The 20,248-nt window shown below is 33.0% G+C and overlaps 1 protein-coding gene across 4 annotated transcripts in view; it reads left to right on the forward strand.

The window, feature by feature from the left end:
* LOC126853389 (rap1 GTPase-activating protein 1-like) overlaps nucleotides 1-20,248 on the forward strand; it is a 132,138-nt gene that overhangs the window by 61,157 nt on the left and 50,733 nt on the right. The gene's annotated exons all lie outside the window — the stretch shown is intronic.

Raw genomic sequence — 20,248 nt, forward strand, 5'->3', positions numbered from 1 at the left:
AAAAAAAATATATATAATAATGTTATAATATATATTTATATATATTTATTATATTAAATTATATTAAATATATAATTTATAATATATTAAATTATATTTAATTTCAATACGTTGATTATTTGGCATTTAAGTAATAATATTGATAATGTAGGATAATTGTAATGTCTACTACCTGGAAAAATATGAAAAATAAATCTGGAATTCACACAGATTTTTTTATGCCTGGAAAAATCAGGGAATTTTCATAGAAATTTATTGGGATTCGAGGAATTTCTTTAAAAATTTTTTATTTAATGATTTTATAATTTTTTCTTATATTGTAAACACTCGGCAAACTAAGTAAATTATGTTTTAAAATATATATATATTTTTTTAAACATAATTTGAACATAATTAGAAAATTAATATATATAATATATATAATATATATAAATATATATATATATATATATATATATATATATATATATTTATTTCTGTTAGTATATTCAATATCTTAACATATAAAACATTGAATATACAGTACATATTTTTTATTATATCTTTAAAATATTTCCTTTACCTGAAAATTTAAAGGAAAATACCTGGGAAATCAGGGAAGTTTCAGGAAATTTTTTCTACAAGATTTGAATAGGCATCCTGTATATCTTTGCGCGATGCGAAATTTATTATATCTTCCGGTCCTGTAAAAATTAATCCTTTTATTTTGGGATCTCATCACGTACCTCAGAGAGTCCGCGAACTCGTTACTCGCTAAACGAGCGTGTCCGCGCGTCCCGTATTTCGATTTCCGTCGAACGGTGTCCGTTCTCCTTTAGCGATTCGCTAAACTCGAACGACGCAGTGGCCGTGGTTACAGTTAAGGAGTACGAAAGCGGAAAGAAGAGACTGGGGAGCGGGGAGCGGGGGGAAGGGAACGAGAGTCGATCAAACCCGTAATCACAATTTACGGACGAAATATTTATGGACTGTCATTTCGTAAATTACCGCGAGATTACGGCTCGTTACACGGCTGCACTATCAAGAGTGAGAGAGAGAGAGAGAGAGAGAGAGAGAGAGAGAGAAACAGAGTCCGGTCGTGGGACGTGTAACGGGTACGCTCTAACTTTCAACGACACTGTGCAATCTCTATATACGGGAAGAATGCCGATATGAATATGTATCTCTCGAAGTTGAAATTTTATGATGACCTGTCGCGAAATTCCTCAAAAATGCATTTTTGCGCCATCGATCGAGGTCATCAATACTTTGACGTCTGATTTATATCGATCAGCATCTGTATCTCACGCGAGATATCAGTCAATATCTCGTAGACAATTATCTCTAATAATATTCTAGTTAATAAAAATTGAAAAAGTAATATTTTATAATTTAGCTAAGAATTTGTTTTTTTTTTTGTATTTATGATTATTTGTTGTATTTATTACAATTAAGGTTTTATAAAAATAACATAAATAAAATTCCTGAGAAAGTTTGAGAACAAATAATAAAAAAAATAAATAAAATTTTTGTTTTAATATCTTATATATTTTCTCAAATAAGACAAAGAAATATAAACGCGAAAAAAAAGTTAAAAGCACATTTATTATGACTATTTTATCAAATGTAATATAGAATAAAATCGATAAAAACGCACTGTTAAAAAATTGTAAAATGATCTCATTTTCAAAACAATAATTTAAATATTTAATTAATTATAAATAATAATAATTAATTTAAGAATGTGGCCGCACTTTATAAAATGCCTAGGCGTTTTATAAAATGACGGATTATGTAATCTAACTACAACATATACACTTATTTCTTTATTATATATTTTTTTTTTTATTATTATTGACCCATACATATGTGTCATTTGGAAATTAATGCATTACAATTTGTTATATCCTTGTCTATCGGTTATTATATGGGGACCGTATATAATACACTGCGTCTTTTTACCCTCACCTTTTTAGACTGTATAACTAGACACGAATTTGCAATTTTACGACGCTATTTCGCATATATAAATCATAGAACGCTTTTACCGCACGTAATCAGGTTTAGAAAAAAAAATAGTATATAAATAGAGCGCGGGGTGAGAGAGAGGGAGGGGAGTATATACTCGTTGACATTCGACACCGCGAAATGATCGATACTCCATTAAGCTTCCTCGGTCGTATCAACGATCGATTTATATGGCAGCTTTGAGAGAAAGAGAGAGAGAGAGAGAGAGAGAGAGAGAGAGAGAGAGAGACGGGCGATTTGCCCGCGGATAGGAAATAACTTAGCTCGAAAGGTTTATAAAAAATCGCGATCGAGACACATAAATGCGACGCGGAACGCATAAGTCTCTCGCAATTGTTACGTAATACGTACACGAGCTCGATCGGCCGTCTCGGGGGGGAGGGGGTGGGAATCACAACCGTGTCGTTAATTTAAGCCATTATGTCCACAAGCGGCGAGACACGGCCGTATTCACTCGTCGTGCATTCACCGCCAACGGAATTATAATAATTCATGACACGTCGTCATAAATATTCATTCGCACGTAGCCGTGTACTTTGATTATTTACACGGCTCTATCTATGGAAAATGCTAAACCCTTTGAGAATTTTTAGGTATCCGATTATGCCCTCGTTGACGGATAACGACTTTCTATACGCTTTTATTTCGGCGGAGGAATAAATGTTCCGCGGGATTGTTCGCCAGTAGAGAGTTGAATTATTATTATCTTCTTTATCGTATCCGTGGACTTTCGCAGCTGACGTGATCGATTCAAAGACACTTATGACGATGATAAAGAATGAAAATTGAAATTAAAACTGTTAAAGATTGAATTATGCGTTGAAGTTTTATTTATTTGAAATTTCTTTTTACGTTACGAAAAAAGATTTAGATTGAATTTATATTTATATATCTATTTATATAAATAAAAGTATAATATAAATAATATATTTAAAAAATAATATATTTAATTAATTCAATTTTATAAATAAATTTTGTATTTTATGTTTACTATTGGACGCATATCAATCTTAATTAGATAAATAGAATAAATAGATAAATAGATAATCATAGGAAATCATAAAATCAAGAGAGAATTGTCAAGGCTGTAATGTCACTCTTAATACTGATTTAGTAAAGGGATTGGAGGATGAGATCGGTAAAAGGGGTGATCCCTAGGGGTGTGCAGGTATAAAGGCAAACATCTCTCCCTCTCTTTTTATGATTCGAGATGACTTGCGATCGCTCGGATGTAACTTTGGAAAACAATTTAGCTTGGAATATTTATTGCCTAGGGAAATGAAAAGAGAGGACAAAGTTTTCAATAGAACCCGCGACATATGTTGGAAGTGCGTTAAATTTTCGAAATAGCTTTCCATAAAAGTTTATGTATTTGAAGTGATACAGATTACTCTTATTTTTTTCTACACAAAATATCAGTTTTTTTTTTTTCCCCTTCTATTAATGAAGATATCGTGCATGCATATTTTATGAAATTTCTATTCCACATACATGCAAAAGAAGTTAAATTACATTTTAAAATTTACGATTGAATTAAATATTTTTATTTCATTATCTTATGTCTCCTTATCACTTCAATGAGCTTCGTGTATATTCAAACAAGGGCAATGGGGCACTGTCCCCGCAAGCATAAACAATCCTGACGTCCTTGTATGACGACAGATATAATTTGTACCTCGCAAATTTTTTATTTTTTATTATTTTATTTTATTTTTATTTTTTTTTTATTATATTATTTTATTTTTATTTTCTTTTATTTTTATTTTTTTTTATTTATTTTCCATTTTATTTATCGTTGAATATTTTCTATGGGATCTATAGGCTCCGTCTATGGGATATCTTGCATTTATTGCAGCAAGTTTTTCATCTAAGGGAGAAATTTAAACTTGTCTTTAACAGAAAATGTATTAAGTTTTTTCATTGTTAAATAACGAGTCAAATGTCAAATAATGTCAGATGTCGATTATCGAGATTATATCAACATTTTCAACCGGAAAAGGCTCTCCTGCCTGAATTTTATGTGATAAAAAAAAAAAAAGAATTTCGTCGAAAATCAATTCTACAGTTTTTGTAAAGCAAAGATAACGAGATACATATATCTCGCATATTAACACATTAGTCGAGAACAAGTGACTGTGTGTTCGCGATATCTCCGACTATTCCTTCTCCTCTCTATCATTTTACTTACTCTCCCCCCCTCCCTCTCTTCTTCTTTCATCTCGTTCTCCTTGTACGCGTGTTGCAGCTGCCAATCTACACGAGTGTCGTCGTCGTCGTCTCGCCTCCTCTTTCTCTAGCCCTCTTCTCGTTCTCTCTTGGGACCCCCTCTAATAATGAATCAAAGTACTGTGTATCGCACTTTTAGTCTGTGGAACAGCGTCTAGTAGCGGTGTTCTGACCCTTATTAGCAACACACTTGTCGCTATCTTAATCATTTTAATCGCGCCGTGGAATAATACGAATTCAATTCTAAAGATGAAATGGGTTGGCGCCTTTATGTTAATTATCACGATATTCGACGATCAATTGCATTTTCCATATATAAATATGGATATATCGCACTTTGTGTATAATAAAAAATAAAGTAATGTAAAAACAGGGTGTCCATTTGCTGGAAAACATGGAAAATCTGGAATATTTTTGGAAAAATGAGAGAAATTTCTCATGGAATTTTATTGAGACTCGGGGAATTTAAAAAAAAAAATTCTCTCTTTTTGATAATTTTGCTTTTGCAATTCTAAGCAGTACGCTATAAATCAAGTTGTGAATTAGGTATTCAAAATATATTATAAATATATATCTGTATCTCTGCTTATACATTGAATGTCTTAACAAAATATTGAATATGCAGCTCATATTCCTCATTTTAATCTTTAGTGAAAAAATGCAAATTAAGAATTTTTATTTTAAAACGAAAACTATTCAGTTTTTTTTTTTTTTTTCTTCAGTACCTTTGTAAATCTAGCACTTGAAACTTACATGGCTTTGTGTTTTTCCTTCGTTTGAATGAAAAACATTAGAAAACGCGAGAAATAAAAGAATTTATTTTACGAAATTGCATTAAAAATTTTTCTCTTCACTTGGTATTTTTAACAAAAAAAATACTGCAAATTGAGGGAATTTTTTTTACAAAATTTGAGCAGACGCTCTGACAAAAAATCCATGCCACTTCGCAATTATACGCGCAGTTCGCCACTACCTAAGATCGCCGATACGGAAGTAATTAAATATAAGCACGCGGGATATTGCAGCAATAGATTTGTGCGATTGGATGCTCTTCTTATATATCTCATCGGTGAGAGACTTACGTCGTTAACGGTTGATTCGCTCCATCTTTTCCGTTTCTTATTCGACGCTGCGCGTCGACGTTTCGCTCGAAGAATTATCGGATCATCGTATCGGAGTGGCGGGTACAGTTATGGAAATGAATGCCCAGTCACAGCGGCTTTAAACGTGACTTATGGATACTAGAAGCGTAGTCCTTTCAATGAAACACTCGTCCGGTATCGCTGTACTATTAAACACGATAGGTACAAATCGATTGGTCAAGCGACTAGATAAAGTTAAATGTGGAAAGTAGTACGTACTATAGTTTTTTTTTTTTATGGACCTGATCGCGGAAGTTATTGTTAAATTAATCACGATTCAGGAAATATGTCAGCATCGTTATTATTAAATTGCTGCCATTTAATTTATTCTTCTATACATATAATATTTATTTGCAAATAAACTCTTGCGTTCTTTAGATAAATATTTTTAGAGAATGGAAAAAGGAATTAAAAGTTACAGAAATAAATAACAATAATATTAAAAAAAAAATTTTTAATTAATATTTAACATAGTGTGTATTTAATTGTACATTTGTTTTTAATTGTAATTTCCACGTCACGTTAATATGAAAATTCTAAATTGAAGTGCTAATTTTGCAGAATGCATTTTGCACGCTTTTTATGTAGAAACTATTAGGACACGTAGAAGGCACACTCGAGAATGCTCGGGTCTCCTGGTGATCCTGGAATAACATCGCATATTTTGGCAATATATCGTCTTGTGCAGCGTTATCGTCGTTGCTGTTATTACACAATCGCCCATTCTGTTTCACTATTGAGTTCGATTTGAGCGGAAATTTTGTAGGATGTTTTTAAGGACGTATGTGTCAAAGTGTCAAAACATTGACAAAAGCGATTTGAAATTTCTCGGAAATTATTTAAATTTAAAGTTTACTATTGACTCTTATGGAAAATCGCGTATTGTAGCACTTATTGATAAATTTGACAAGAAAAAAAAATATTGCAAACGAAATAAAAATGTTTACAAATATTAAGAAAATATTTAATAAATATTTGTGCAAAATTTGATTTAGATCCATATACTTGTTTAGAAATTATATTTACTAAAAATTGTAGAAAAATATTATTTCTCTTTCTCTTTTTTTGTAAATTACTCACTTTTTCTATGGTTGATTTCAGGAAGTATTCACGATCAAAAGTTTTTCATAAATTAAGAATATTAATTATTAAAATTATATTAAATTATATTTAATATAATTTAATATAATTATATTTAATAAAATTATATTATATTTAATTATTAAAATTATATAATTAAAAATATTAATTTCAACTATTTTCTTTTACAAAGACATCAAAAACCATATTGTTTTGTGATATTTTAACTCTTTTATAATTCGAATTTATTTATTTGATTTTTCAAACAGTATAAATGTAAAAAATATATCTTTTTTTAATTTAAACAATTTTTTCCTACTAAATATCCTTAAATTATCGGTCTACTTGTATTAATTTCCTTAAAATATACTTATTTCCTAAAATATTAATTTCCTTTCATATCTACGTGATATTTCAAATAGTTTTTTTTTTCTACAGCGTGATTTTTCCTGATGAGCAATCGTCGAAACGAGATATGTCATTAATAACCGTTAATGATAATCGTTACACGACGCGTAGTACGGCCGCGTAATTCTTACATGGTGATTAGTCGGCGGTTCATTCGGTAGCATCTCTACCACTTTGTACGAGAGAGGGAAGAGAAAGTAAGAGCGAGGAGTGGAGATAAGGCCGCGTGTCCGTGGGCGATAGGCGCCTCATTAAGGCCACCGATCCTCGAAAGGATAACTGGGACATATGCAACAACGCGGATACAAAATGACCAAGCGTTCAAAACCCGTTCCTTATCGCGTCCACGAAAATGTTATGCAAATTGTCCGATTGAGCCAAGTTCTAGACATGCAAATCTGTAATCTTACTGATTTCTCCTCTTCTTTTTTTTACTGTCGCGAGACATTATGTTATGGAAATGACTCATTTATCGCAGCCTCTTAAAGCGCGCTAATAACAGCGAATGATAAGACGGAGTATAATGTCTTGGTCTTCGGAAGTCGATGATTAATCAGTCATCGAATAAATTCTTGCGTATAAAAATAGAAAAATATTAATTTAATTTAAAAAATGAAAAATTAAAAATATTAATTTAATTTTATATATTTATTTATTAATATATTAGTTATTATATATTGATTATATGATTATATATTAAATATTAATTAATTATTAATTTGATTTTATTTATTTAAACTAATATAAAACAAAATATATGTGTTATGATACAATATTAATTCTATTATAAGTCTAAAAAATTAGAGGGAATAATACTTAATTTTTCATCTATGATAGAATATGCATAAAAATATTGAAATAGGAATGAGAAAAAATACGTTGTTGGAAAATTCATCATTTATAGTTATAATTACCTTAATGCGTGTCTATAAAATAATTTTAAACAACTATTAACCATTAAATACGAACGTAAAATAATCTCGGAGGAGAATAATGGATCATTTTATTTTAAGTTATATTTAAAATTGATTAGCTTTCAGCTGAGATATAATTGAAATGTTTTTCTGCTTCTTCGACTTTTTATTTATCTATCTTAGTTAAACAGTGACGACACAATGATGCATTAGAGAGTCTATCTTTGGTTCTATATTAAATCTTTAAGACACTGAAAGGCTCCGGTAGCCATGCTTCTTGACGATAACCGGGCTTAGATAATACACCCGTTGCATCACATTTTATCATGACTTCATAAATCTTCCAAAGTTTACATACTTTTTGGATGTCGAAAGGCTGACCTTAATTTTCATACAAATAAGTAACAATAAAAATATAAATATACAATTCTTTCTCTTATCATATTAAATTGTGTTATAAAATCATCTCTCTCTCTCTTATAAAAGAAGCTTATAAGTAATAAAAATACATATTTGAATAATAAATAATCAAAATACATTAAAAGCTTATAAATAATACATTAAAAATATATATTACAATAAATAAAAATATATAATAAAAATACAGAAAAATATATTAAAGTAATTTTTTGGCCACGTAAATGTCCCACGGAAATTAATATTCATCTACGTAGCTCAAAATTACGCGTGTTTTCCTGAAAAATAAGACCGTTGCCGAATCATACTTTATCTAGGTTCTGCATCGACGGTAACAAGCGTCGACCCTTCGGTTCGAAGTGGGGGGTCTTCGAGAGGATGAATTATCGGAAATTTTGGACAATCTATGGGGGACCATGATGAAGATACGGGGGAATTGTCGGAAGAATGAAATTGGAGATTATTCGGAAAATGCGTCATCCGTCCTTTCGTTTAATGTCCGTATTTACGGACGTGATGATATTTCGAGCGAGCGGACCACGACGACCGTGTCAAGAGTTCGTCGTACGTGCCTTGGCACGCGATCGAAACCGGTTTCACGAGGATAACGTGTAATTGCGATTTACGCAAAACCTACGGTTCAGTCCCCGCCCCCGCCCCTCTCCCCTCGGCAGTCTCGGTGAATTTGAGAAAAATAATTTAACGATTTATTGAATTTTTCCCTGGGATAATATTTCGTAGATATCTAACAAGATTACGAGTTGAGCATCAAAGTTTTCTAATTATGTGAGAAATTTTAATCGCCCGACAAATAATGTATTCGTAGAAAGTTATCTATTCATACAAATTTACATACACTAAAAATTTAGAAATTTCTAACAGAGTGTTTAGTCTCTGGAAAAGCATGGAAAGCCTCGTGGAATTCTCAGGGAATTTTTTTTCGTATCTGGAAAAATCGAAGAAATTTTCATGGAATTTTATTGGGACTCGGGAAATTGGAAAAAAATTTTTTTCTCTGATAATTTTGCTTTTACATTGTAAGCAGTAGGTAATCTGCCAAATTGTGAATTATGTTTCAAATATTTATATTATAAATATATATTTATTTCAGTTTATATATTCACTGTCTTAATAAAATATTGAATGTGTAGTATATTTTTTCTATTTTAATTTGTATTATCTAGTAAAAAATGGAAATGTTAAATTAAAAATTTCTCGACGAGCTATTCAATTTTTTTCCACACATTCGTGAATCTAGTACTTGAAACTTAAGTGCTTTGCGTTTTTTCTTTCGCATATGGATGAAAAGCATTAGAAAAAACGCGCGTACACAATAAAGAAATTTATTCTGCAAAATTGCACCAAAAAATCTCGTAAAAATATCTTTATTACCTGCAATTTTGTACAAAAATATCTGGAATTTTTCTACAAGATTCGATAGAACCCATGTTATTAGTTAGAATTTAAAAAAAAAAAAAAAGAGACCAAGAATCTTGACAAAATATTTCAATTCGCCGTGTAAATATCAAAACTATCGATATTATCGTATAAAACATTCTACGATCTATGATTAGCAAGAGCATCTTAATGTTTCTTCGGTATTGAGCACGCTATCTAGAGAAGATTGATCGGCAGACTCGAGTCAAAGACGAAGCCGAGGTGAGGCAAAGGAGCCTTCTAGACAGGAAACGAGCAATTAAGAGGCCAGAGCGACCTTATCTCGCGCGAGCAGCATGCTAGGCGGCTTCTTGATGATACGCGGGAAGGGGGAGGGGGAGGGGGGGGAAGAGGTTGTAAACGCGTACGAGAATCAGCACGAGGCTCGAGACGCGTTATTCGCTGTAACATCATCGCCGTCATCGGAATGTGACGGAATGACGGGAGAAATTGGTGATTCAACGTGGCGTTAAACGTCCGACGTTTTCAGTTGAAGCTTTAGGCTCGTTCATTGAGAGAGCCCCCCTCCCCCCCCCTGGATTTACTTATCTCTACATCAGCGGTTTTGAATTGCACCATCGGGAGCGAGGGAATGTTAATTGACGATTGATATTGTGATTCGTCATTGGAATTGCCTGGAATTTCGAGATAAAGTTCGAAATGTTTTGTCGTGTAAGAATTCCTTTATCCCCCTTTTTTTTTTATATATTTTCTTTTTTTATGTACAATTTTTAACTTCTGAATAAAGTAAGTATGTATTTTTTCCATTCAATAGATTGATGTGCGTAAAAATTAGATATTTAAATATATTTTGGCTTGATATATATATGAATATATAAATTATATTCGTATATTTTTTTAAATAATTTTTTTCATGTAATATTTTTCATATCTTTTAAATTTGAATAAAAAAAAAAAATCTTGGAAAAAGAGATAATTATAAAAATAATAATGCGGGAGAAATAGTTAACTTCCATCATATATATGGGGTGACGAGAACATTTCATCTTCTCGTTTGTATTGCAGCAATTCTTTCATTTCAGGCTGTTCTCTTTTTTTCTGTCGGAAAACCGACAGATGAAAACTTTACGCGGGTTCACAACATCTCACGTTATACTTAGGAATTCAATTAGGAATTGGTTTTACATTCTTTCATAAGAAAGAGAGAGAGAGAGAGAGAGCGATGACAATTTCCGCGGTAGCCCGTAATGGGCACGTGGCACGCGCCGCACGCTTCCTGCTGCATACGATTTATTAAATCAATCCGATTACCAATGTCGAGCGGTGGCATAGAAAAGAGAGAGAGAGAGAGAGAGAGAGAGAGAGAGAGAGAGTATCATGTTTGCGCCAAACAGACGTTATCGAGCACGTAATCTGTCTGAATGAAGTCGTCCGCTGTAACCGCAATTCCATCGCATGCGGAAGCATCGACATAATGGCCAAGCTTCGAGGGCCACGGTTCGAATGGCATACACATATATTATATAGGTATGCGTTATATACAATGGCGTCACAATGGTAATCGGAGGGGTGTGCGGGACAGTGGGCATTTTGTGAGTCATGCGTCATCCATTCCGCCTGGCGCGGTGCCACCCCTCTCGAGAGATCATCATCGAGATCCGTGGGCCCCCTCTCTCTCTCGCTCTCCCTTCCCCCACCCCACGCCCCTTTCTCGCTCCCCTGTGGCGCGAGGTTTGGCCACGTTTTTATCGCTTCCACGATGGGGGTACTTTGCATTTTTTTTCTTTCGTTACCTGCTCTTTAATTATGTCTCTGCCGCTGCCCAGCTTGATGCAGTATTTATTGTACTCGGACGTATCATGATGTCGGAAAATATCTAGATTTTATTTTCATACAGGGTATGGAAAAAATATCGGGGCTCTGAAATCTTTCGAAGAACGAGGCATTTGAGAAGAAAATGTTACGTACAAAAGTTGTACGATTTCAACAAATGCATGAGACGGTGGCATTCATTTGACCTTGAACGCAGTTATGAAGGAGATTTCAAGGTCAACTTTAAAATCTTAAATGGAAAGCCTTATTTTTTATTTGATACTCTTGTAGCTTATCTCGAAAACTTTCCAAAACACTATAATAAAGTATTTTTTCATCAAATATTTTTCGAGTTGATTTGTATCTTAGTCTGACATATTTTGATATTAAATATAAAATACCTCGTAAAATATTTAGTTTTCGATAATCTTATCGTGATACTTTTATATACAGAATAATGAGATGAATCAATTGATATAAAGAAAATAATTGTCTTTAAAAAGAGACATTTAGAGTCCCAGTATTTTTACGCACCCTGTATATTTTTTGTTTACAATCAAATTATATCAGATTATATTTAGTTATATATTTATAAAAAAAAAATATTTCGCGACAAGTTCCCAGAGCAATGACTGCCAAAGAAATCATTTTTCATTGATAACATTTCTCACGAATCTCCCTGAATTTGTCAACGTCATTGAATGTATGATTCATACTATACATACACTTACACACACCCAAACCATTTATTTGTTTGTACACGAACAGATAAATATCCGTCTGTCGGTTGTGTAAGAGTCTCTGTCAAATGATTTATGATTTAATCCAGAAACACGCGGTACACACACACACACCGGAATGGATATATGTCCGGTTACGTAATGGACCAGAAGAACTGATCGCTCCCTTTTTAAGCGTTCCTGGGTAGGTAACACATGGGGTGCTCACGATATATGGAAATTTTGATCGGAGATTATTGCCGCGCGATATGTAATTCGTTTCAAGAGCCACTCTCGTACTCGTGTTTTGCCGCACGCGAGCCACCGCAGATGAAATGGGACATCCATCGAAAACGTTATTTGCTCGCGAGTCCAGCAGGAAGTCAAATGTCAATTAGAATATATCGACAGTGCGCACACATAAAGCGCGCCGCGACTGCGTTTATCAATTTAACATGCGTTTTGTGTGCAGTGAGTAAACAAGAAGCTCGCCCTTCGGCGGTCGTATTGTTGTTTCGCGAATATATTCGTTTTATCAAACATCTGGTGTTTACGACAATCGCAAATATGATCGCGCGAATTAACTTATAGCGATAGTCGTTGCAGATTGGCCAACGGTTTCACGTCGAAAGCAAATTTTTGTCAATTTTTTTAATTGTTTTATTTATTTTTACTCTACTCTATTTAACGTTATTAATTCGATTTTATATTAAACATTCAAAACTGTTATTTGATTAATTTTTATTATTACCAATTTTTATTTTTATTGTTTAATTCGGATATAATAATTTGTTATAACATTTTTTTCGTTTCGCGTCAAAAGCAAATTTTCGTCAATTTTTAATTATTTTTTCATTTTTATTTTATTGTGTTTAACGTTATTAGTACGATTTTATATTAAACATTCAAAACTGTTATTTGATTAATTTTTATTATTACCAATTTTTATTTTAATTGTTTAATTCGGATATAATAATTTGTTATAACATTTTTTTCGTTTCGCGTCAAAAGCAAATTTTCGTCAATTTTTAATTATCTTATTCATTTTTATTTTATTGTGTTTAACGTTATTAGTACGATTTTGTATTAAACATTCAAAACTGTTATTTTATTAATTTTTATTATTACCAATTTTTATTTTAATTGTTTAATTCGGATATAATAATTTGTTATAACATTTTTTTTATTTCGCGTCAAAAGCAAATTTTCGTCAATTTTTAATTATCTTATTCATTTTTATTTTATTGTGTTTAACGTTATTAGTACGATTTTATATTAAACATTCAAAACTGTTATTTGATTAATTTTTATTATTACCAATTTTTATTTTAATTCGGGCAAAATAACGTTTGTTGTAACATTTCTTTTGTTTCTGTTTTCAAAATAGAAAGTATGTCGAGTCGACAAGCATTGAGATAAAATTATTGCGAAAAAATATATAGACTCGCGGTAGATTTTAATTAAAATCCGTCGAGCTTTCTTTTCACTTTCCTCTATTTCCGGAGAAAATTTCAAAAAGGGAGAGCACATTTTTTTATTACATATAAAATAAAATTAAAACAGAAAGTGTATCTTAAACCAGTCTACTCGTCGCGAACTCAATCTAAATCGCGCAAAGCGATCTCGCGATCCGATTAATTGCTAAATTCTCGACTTAATTACAAAATACCCGCTCACCAAATTCCGAACAATTTACACCAAAACAGATGAAGGTATGCGATTCCGCTGGGAAATCCGTGTTGGACGCGTAAACTTGGAAATTACCGGTTAAACTATGTGGAAATAAGCGTGCGTGTTACGGTGTAATGATAGCCGTAGCCTCGTTTATGCAACATAGAGCTCGCAACGATCTAACGGGGAACGAAAAAAAAAAAAACTATGCATGACGATTGACGATGCGTTGTACCGATGTACACATATACGTATCAACCGATAGCATCGGTCGCCGCCACGCGCGCATTTAATTCTCTTAACCGGCGATCATAGGAGGGTAAAAACGGGGAGGAGGGAGGGAGGGGTGGGGAGGGGGCAGCGATATTCATTCACCGTATCGTTACGTTGCGCGGTATTTAAGTGTAGCGGTTGTTTTGTACACGTCGGATCCGCCAGCGTACACGAATCAAATTAATTTCCCCGCAATTATCCGGATTACACGTTGCACTGATTCGATTGGCGAGTAATTATGTACTGCCACCGTAAGACTAAACGGACTGGACTTTCGAAACTGTTTCGTTATCGCGCAATCGATAAATCTCAAGGATGCGTGTGTCCGTATGTCGAAGCATTGACAAAAAAGTAGGAAAGAATTTCGCGGACTTCTCTATTATTTCTTCCGCGTGTCTGTAAGGAAAACTTGAAAACGCAGTTCCCTTAACGGTTTTTGGAAATGATTTAAGTTTGAAGCCAGTTTTGAAGTTAAATTGTTTCTTATGGAAAGATCGTGGAAAAATAGTATTTATTGTGACAAATTTGTGACGAAGAAGAAACTTGCCAACAAAATAAAAATTTTAATTTAATTTACGTGTAAAAAAAAAAATCTAATAAATATTTCTGCAAAACTTGATTTACATTCACTTATTCATTTAAAAGTTATTTACTAAAAAAATTGTAGAAAAACATCCCCTCTCTCTCTCCCTCTCTCTTTCCTTTTCTTTCTCTTTCTCTCTTTTTGCAAACTCGTTTTTCTTTATTTCTTGATATCAGGGACAAGAGCGTTGGCAGGATTTTTTTCCGGGAGGGGACGGGGGCATGACGTTAGCAAAATGTCACTCGGATTGATTGAAATATATGCTTTGATATTTATACATCTTTTAGTATTAATATAGAATGATTATTATTATTACGATTTTTTTTTTCATTTTCCAGGGGCATGTGTTCCTCTTTTATTAGGAAAAATATTAATTACAACTATTTTCTTTTATGAAAGCATTCTTTTACGATATTAAAAACCGTATTATTGTGATACTCTAATTCTTTCTATAATTCAGATTTATTTATTTGATTTTTTAAACAGTATAAACATAAGAAATATATATATATATATATATATATATATATATATATATTTTTTTTAATTTTGACAGTTTTTTGCTACAATTGTACAGCCAAAACATCCTTAAGCAAGTACTTTTGATTTTTTTAACAGAATGAAATAATATTTGTAATTTTCTCTGCTGCAAATGTCAATCTGCTTTATACGTGTGTATGTATGCGTGTGTTATTCGTTCAAACATTCAACATTTGAAGCTTGGGGGGCTTTTAACGGAAAGATATCACAAAATCCGCCATATGGATGGGAAACGAAGTGTAAATAACCGCGAATTACACGCGTATTACATGAGCATAAATTGGCGCGCGTCACCGATGGAAATCGGAGCGTGTCGATGCGGTCGTGCCGCGTTTAAAACGTCAGCGGGCATCAAAATGAATTACCACCGCGTACACGTTCTGCGACACGTGCTGCGACATAAGTACTCTAATTCTAATCCCATTGGCATATGGACACATCGTTGAATAAGTCGACCAACTGAATGCGGGTCCAGAAGTACGGCGCGAGCATATGAACCGCATTGAGCGAAATTCAGCACAAGTCTGGAAAATTAATTGAAATGTCAGAATAATATATTAAGGAAGGGTGAAGTTGAGAAATTGTAGAAATTCGGTAATTATTGTCATGAAAATAAAATAAAAAATTATTCCTTTGATTTTGTGACAGTTTAATATATTTTTGACAGTTAAAATATATATATATATATTTTTTTATTTTTCTTAATTGAGAAATAATTTTATTATATTTTTCTTATTTTCTTTATATATATGAAAATATAATAAAATGACTTTTCTCTAAACAGCGAAAAAAAGAATTATAAGAGAGGAAATTTTTATAGAAATTTCATCTCACGAGAGGAATAATCTATCCGCAAAATATCTTTCTATTCTCTATAAATTACATATAATAAAATAATTCATACATCAAGTTCTATTACATATAAGCATATTACATGTTTTGTATATAATAATATCTTACATAAAATCGTTAAAACTGATGACTATCCGTTCAATAGATAATACGAAATTGTTAATATAATACGTGACTCTCCGTTCAACCATATATTATCGAGAAAATATCGCGGTTCATCTCGGAGCGTCACATCTGAGTCGATTAACCCCGTGCCTTAATTCGAGCGAGAAGGGGAAGCTTTTCATGCACGTGGAAAGGGAATAGGAAAGTGCGTTTCGCGATAGAAACCGGAGATATATAATCCGTACCGCGTGCTGTTTCGTAGCCCTCTCCTTGTTCAACGTCATCTGTTTGGGAAAGCTGCCTAATAAGATATCGTTATGTATAACCGTGGCCGTGCATGTAAATGCAATGTGATTCCGTGTTTACGACGCCAAGCGGGTATTTGTATTCGACTCTCGCTCGCTCGTCTTCCATTTGCATTCATATGTATCTTCGTCGGCGAGCCGAAACATTGTTTCGTGAGAACAATCCCGTCTCGACGAATGTCACTCAATTCTGTTGAACAGAAAAAAAAAGAAAAAAAAAATGCGGACAACTCTATCTGGATATATGGTACATGGTGCGCGGTTGAATTTTCCAAAGGGGAAGATATTCGATTAAAAGCTGCTGCTGTTTTCATTCGCGGCGGAGATTCTATTTATAATTTTATTGCGCGTGAAAGCACTCGAAGAATCAGGATGCACACCGTATATCAGAATATACGGCGCGTAAAGTTATAAATGGAATTCTGATCGTCGCGCGAGCCGCGAATATACATAAAATTCCAGCCCCGAACTCTGTCACGGATTGCCTAAAGTAAAGTTAATGGCTAGCTAATCGGCCTCGAGATAAATTTTCACGAGAGATAAAATAAATGCTTGGAGCGTGTTGAGAGAAACGTTCCCTTCTTTTTTTTTTTAGCCACCCCGTCAATTATCCGACACGGTAGGAGGAAGCACGTGCGTATTAAGTGCGTCTCTTTAAAACGTGTGTGGCGATGATAATGCGTTATATACCGCGGCGCTTTTGCACGGTGAATCGAGAGTGCTCTCTCGAGTGTAGAATTTCGAGGGTACCATCGGAGGTGAGATAGGAGAAACGAGAGAAAGAGCGAGAGAGAGAGAGAGGGGGAGAGGGAGAAGAAGAAGGCGTGAATGCTCTCTTTGTCGGGATGCAAATGTCAACGCGACATCGCGCCGGGGTGCAACGGCATTATGCTCGATGCACAATGCCGAAGTGTGCTCATAATAATGATAATGAGAGGAGAAATACGGTCTATGCAAATGCGAGGACGAGTCTCCGCGTGTTTCGGCAGGCGTGCAAACAGGATCTCCGAATGGAGATCTCTCGTAAGCAAAATTCGTTTAACGGAATTTCTGTAGTAGTAAAATCAAATTATCTTTCCATCGCATTGCTATTACTCTGTGGTATTATTTTTATTGCAATTTTATGTAAAAATAATATATATGTATATATATTATTTTTTAATTTATAATTAGAAATATATTATTTAAAAATAATATATATACATATATATTATTTTTAATAATTTTAATTATAATAATTTTATATATATATATATATATATATATATATATATATATTTAATATGTAGAAATATTTTGTCAGAACACAACGCGATATTAAAAAGAGATCATTAAATTTATGAGGAATAATTTCTAAAAAATATATATGATTTTTAAGGAATTTATTCTAAAGAAAAAGAAAGAAATGTGTAAACTATAAAATATCATCGCTGCTTGCTCGATGTGACTGGAAAACACTGCTTCCTATTGCTGTCCCTGAGAGATGTATCTCGCGCGCTTATGCACAGGGTGTCGCATATTTTGCTGGCGTGTGTAGAGATGTCGGAGGTATGCGTATCAACGCATACACACACACACACATGTATACCCGCACACATATGGCCGCGACATATGTTGCCACGCATATATCACGTCGCTGTCAACCCCTCGAAGCGGGCGGGCGGGCCCCTGAATCATCGAAATTACGAGGGACTCTATTTATTATTTTTCTTCGCTCCTGTCTTTTTAGTCTCTGTCCAAACACACGCGACACACCGCGCGAACGACAGTATTAATTCTCGTTTAATTGTTTTCTCTGCGAGAGATAAATAAAGTGACGGACATTCCGAGATTGCATATTAGTTTGAAAAAGACGTCGTTAAGGATGTTTATTTTTCAAGCGAGATTTAAGAAACCTTAATTGGCATCGAGGAAAAATATGCAAGACGGTTTATTATATATATATATATATATTATTCAGCATCTAAATAATATTACTGATTGATAATACAGGATGTTTACTGTCTGGAAAAACATGGAAAATCTGGAATTCTCAAGGATTTTTTTTTATGCCTGGAAAAATCAGGGAATTTTCATGGAAATTTATTGGGATCCAGGGAATTTTTTTAAAATTTTCTATTTGATAATTTTGCTTTTATAATGTAAACAGTCGGTGATCCAAATAAATATATATATATATATATATATATATATATATATATATATATATATATATTATATTTATTTATATATTCAATGTCTTAATAAAATATTGAATATGCAATATATACTCTTTATTGTATTTTTTAGTAATAAAAAAATAAATTTTTTTTATGCAAGTGAAAAATGCGTGTCTTACGAAAGTTGGATAAAAATATTAGAAATTGTGTGCAAAAAAAACTTACATTAGAAAGTTGCACTAAAAAATTTTTAAAATATTTTCTTCATCTGGGATTTTGAACAAAAATACTCCGAACATCAGGAAATTTTCAGGGATTTTTTTTTACACGATTTGAATAGACACCCTGCAATAATAAATAAACATAGTGATACTTGCGTTAATTTCAGACTTTACAGTACGTTTGAAATATATATGATTCTTATCTTAAAGTACACACACAATTTCTCGAAACAAATTTAAATGTTTTAATAATAAAGAGCATATATTTCATACTATTTTCGTGAAAAGTCCGCGCTTAAATAAATAAGGACGCCTTGAATTTCGCTTGTACTCGTGGGTCCGGGGATGGGAATATCTCTCTCTTCTTATTCGATCCTCGCCTCGTATACCAGTAAATGCAAATGGTCGGACAATACGCGACTCTGCATTACGATCAAGCGTATTTTGCACCACGAAACTGCATTTGAGGTTGAGCACGTGGGTGTGACAGAAAACTCCGCGCACGAACATAACGCTGTCCTAGTATTCGTAGATCCGACGACACCTATTCTTTTTTTTTTATGGTGATTCAGAATTTTCGAGCGAAAATAGCCCGTTGTCTCGACGAAGAAAATTATTTATCCAAATTTTATTTCTTCGCATTTCATTTACTTGTGCAAATTGCGACATGTGTATGTATGTGAATGTTGAATGAAATATCATTTTCATTAGGAAATTGCTTGAAGCAGAATTATTCTATTAGTTGATTGAAAAAAAAATTCTCGCTTGACAAATGATAATGATCGGACGATTGAATATTCGATAATGTAGCGCACTCGCTTGCGCATATGTCGCTCGATTTGTTCATCGAGGGTTGATGAACGATCAGCCCGACGTGTTCGAAAGTCAGCGGCGATGGTAGGAGAAAAAAAAAAAAAAACAGAATTATTAATATGAACCGCGCCATAAATCACGATGGGCTGACATTGTCAATGCATCGCCGCCGATTTATCGATTCATCGAATTTCCATGCCACCGTGATGAAGTCGTTGCCGACGAAAACGTAGGGGAGAGAATCCTGATGAAATTTTTGACAAAGTAAACTAAGCGCGCCCATGTGTACGCATCTATATATGCGGTCAAATGTATTATGGGATGGGGGCTGCCATATCTTAAGGATGTTTTGGCTGTATATTAATAGCAAAAAATTGTCAAAATTAAAAAGAAAAAATACATTTCTTAAGTTCTTTATACACTGTTTAAAAATCAAATAAATAAATTATAAAAAGATTATAAAAAGAATTGAAGTATAACAAAGTAATAGATTTTTAACGTCTTTCTAAAAGAAAATAGTTGTGATTATATTTTTCCTAATTTATATGACAAGAACTTTTGAAATAAAATTTTTTATTTTGTTTTCAATGTTTTTTTCTTGTT

The sequence above is a fragment of the Cataglyphis hispanica genome, chromosome 12, assembly GCF_021464435.1.
Source record: "Cataglyphis hispanica isolate Lineage 1 chromosome 12, ULB_Chis1_1.0, whole genome shotgun sequence".
Classification (NCBI taxonomy): domain Eukaryota; kingdom Metazoa; phylum Arthropoda; class Insecta; order Hymenoptera; family Formicidae; genus Cataglyphis; species Cataglyphis hispanica.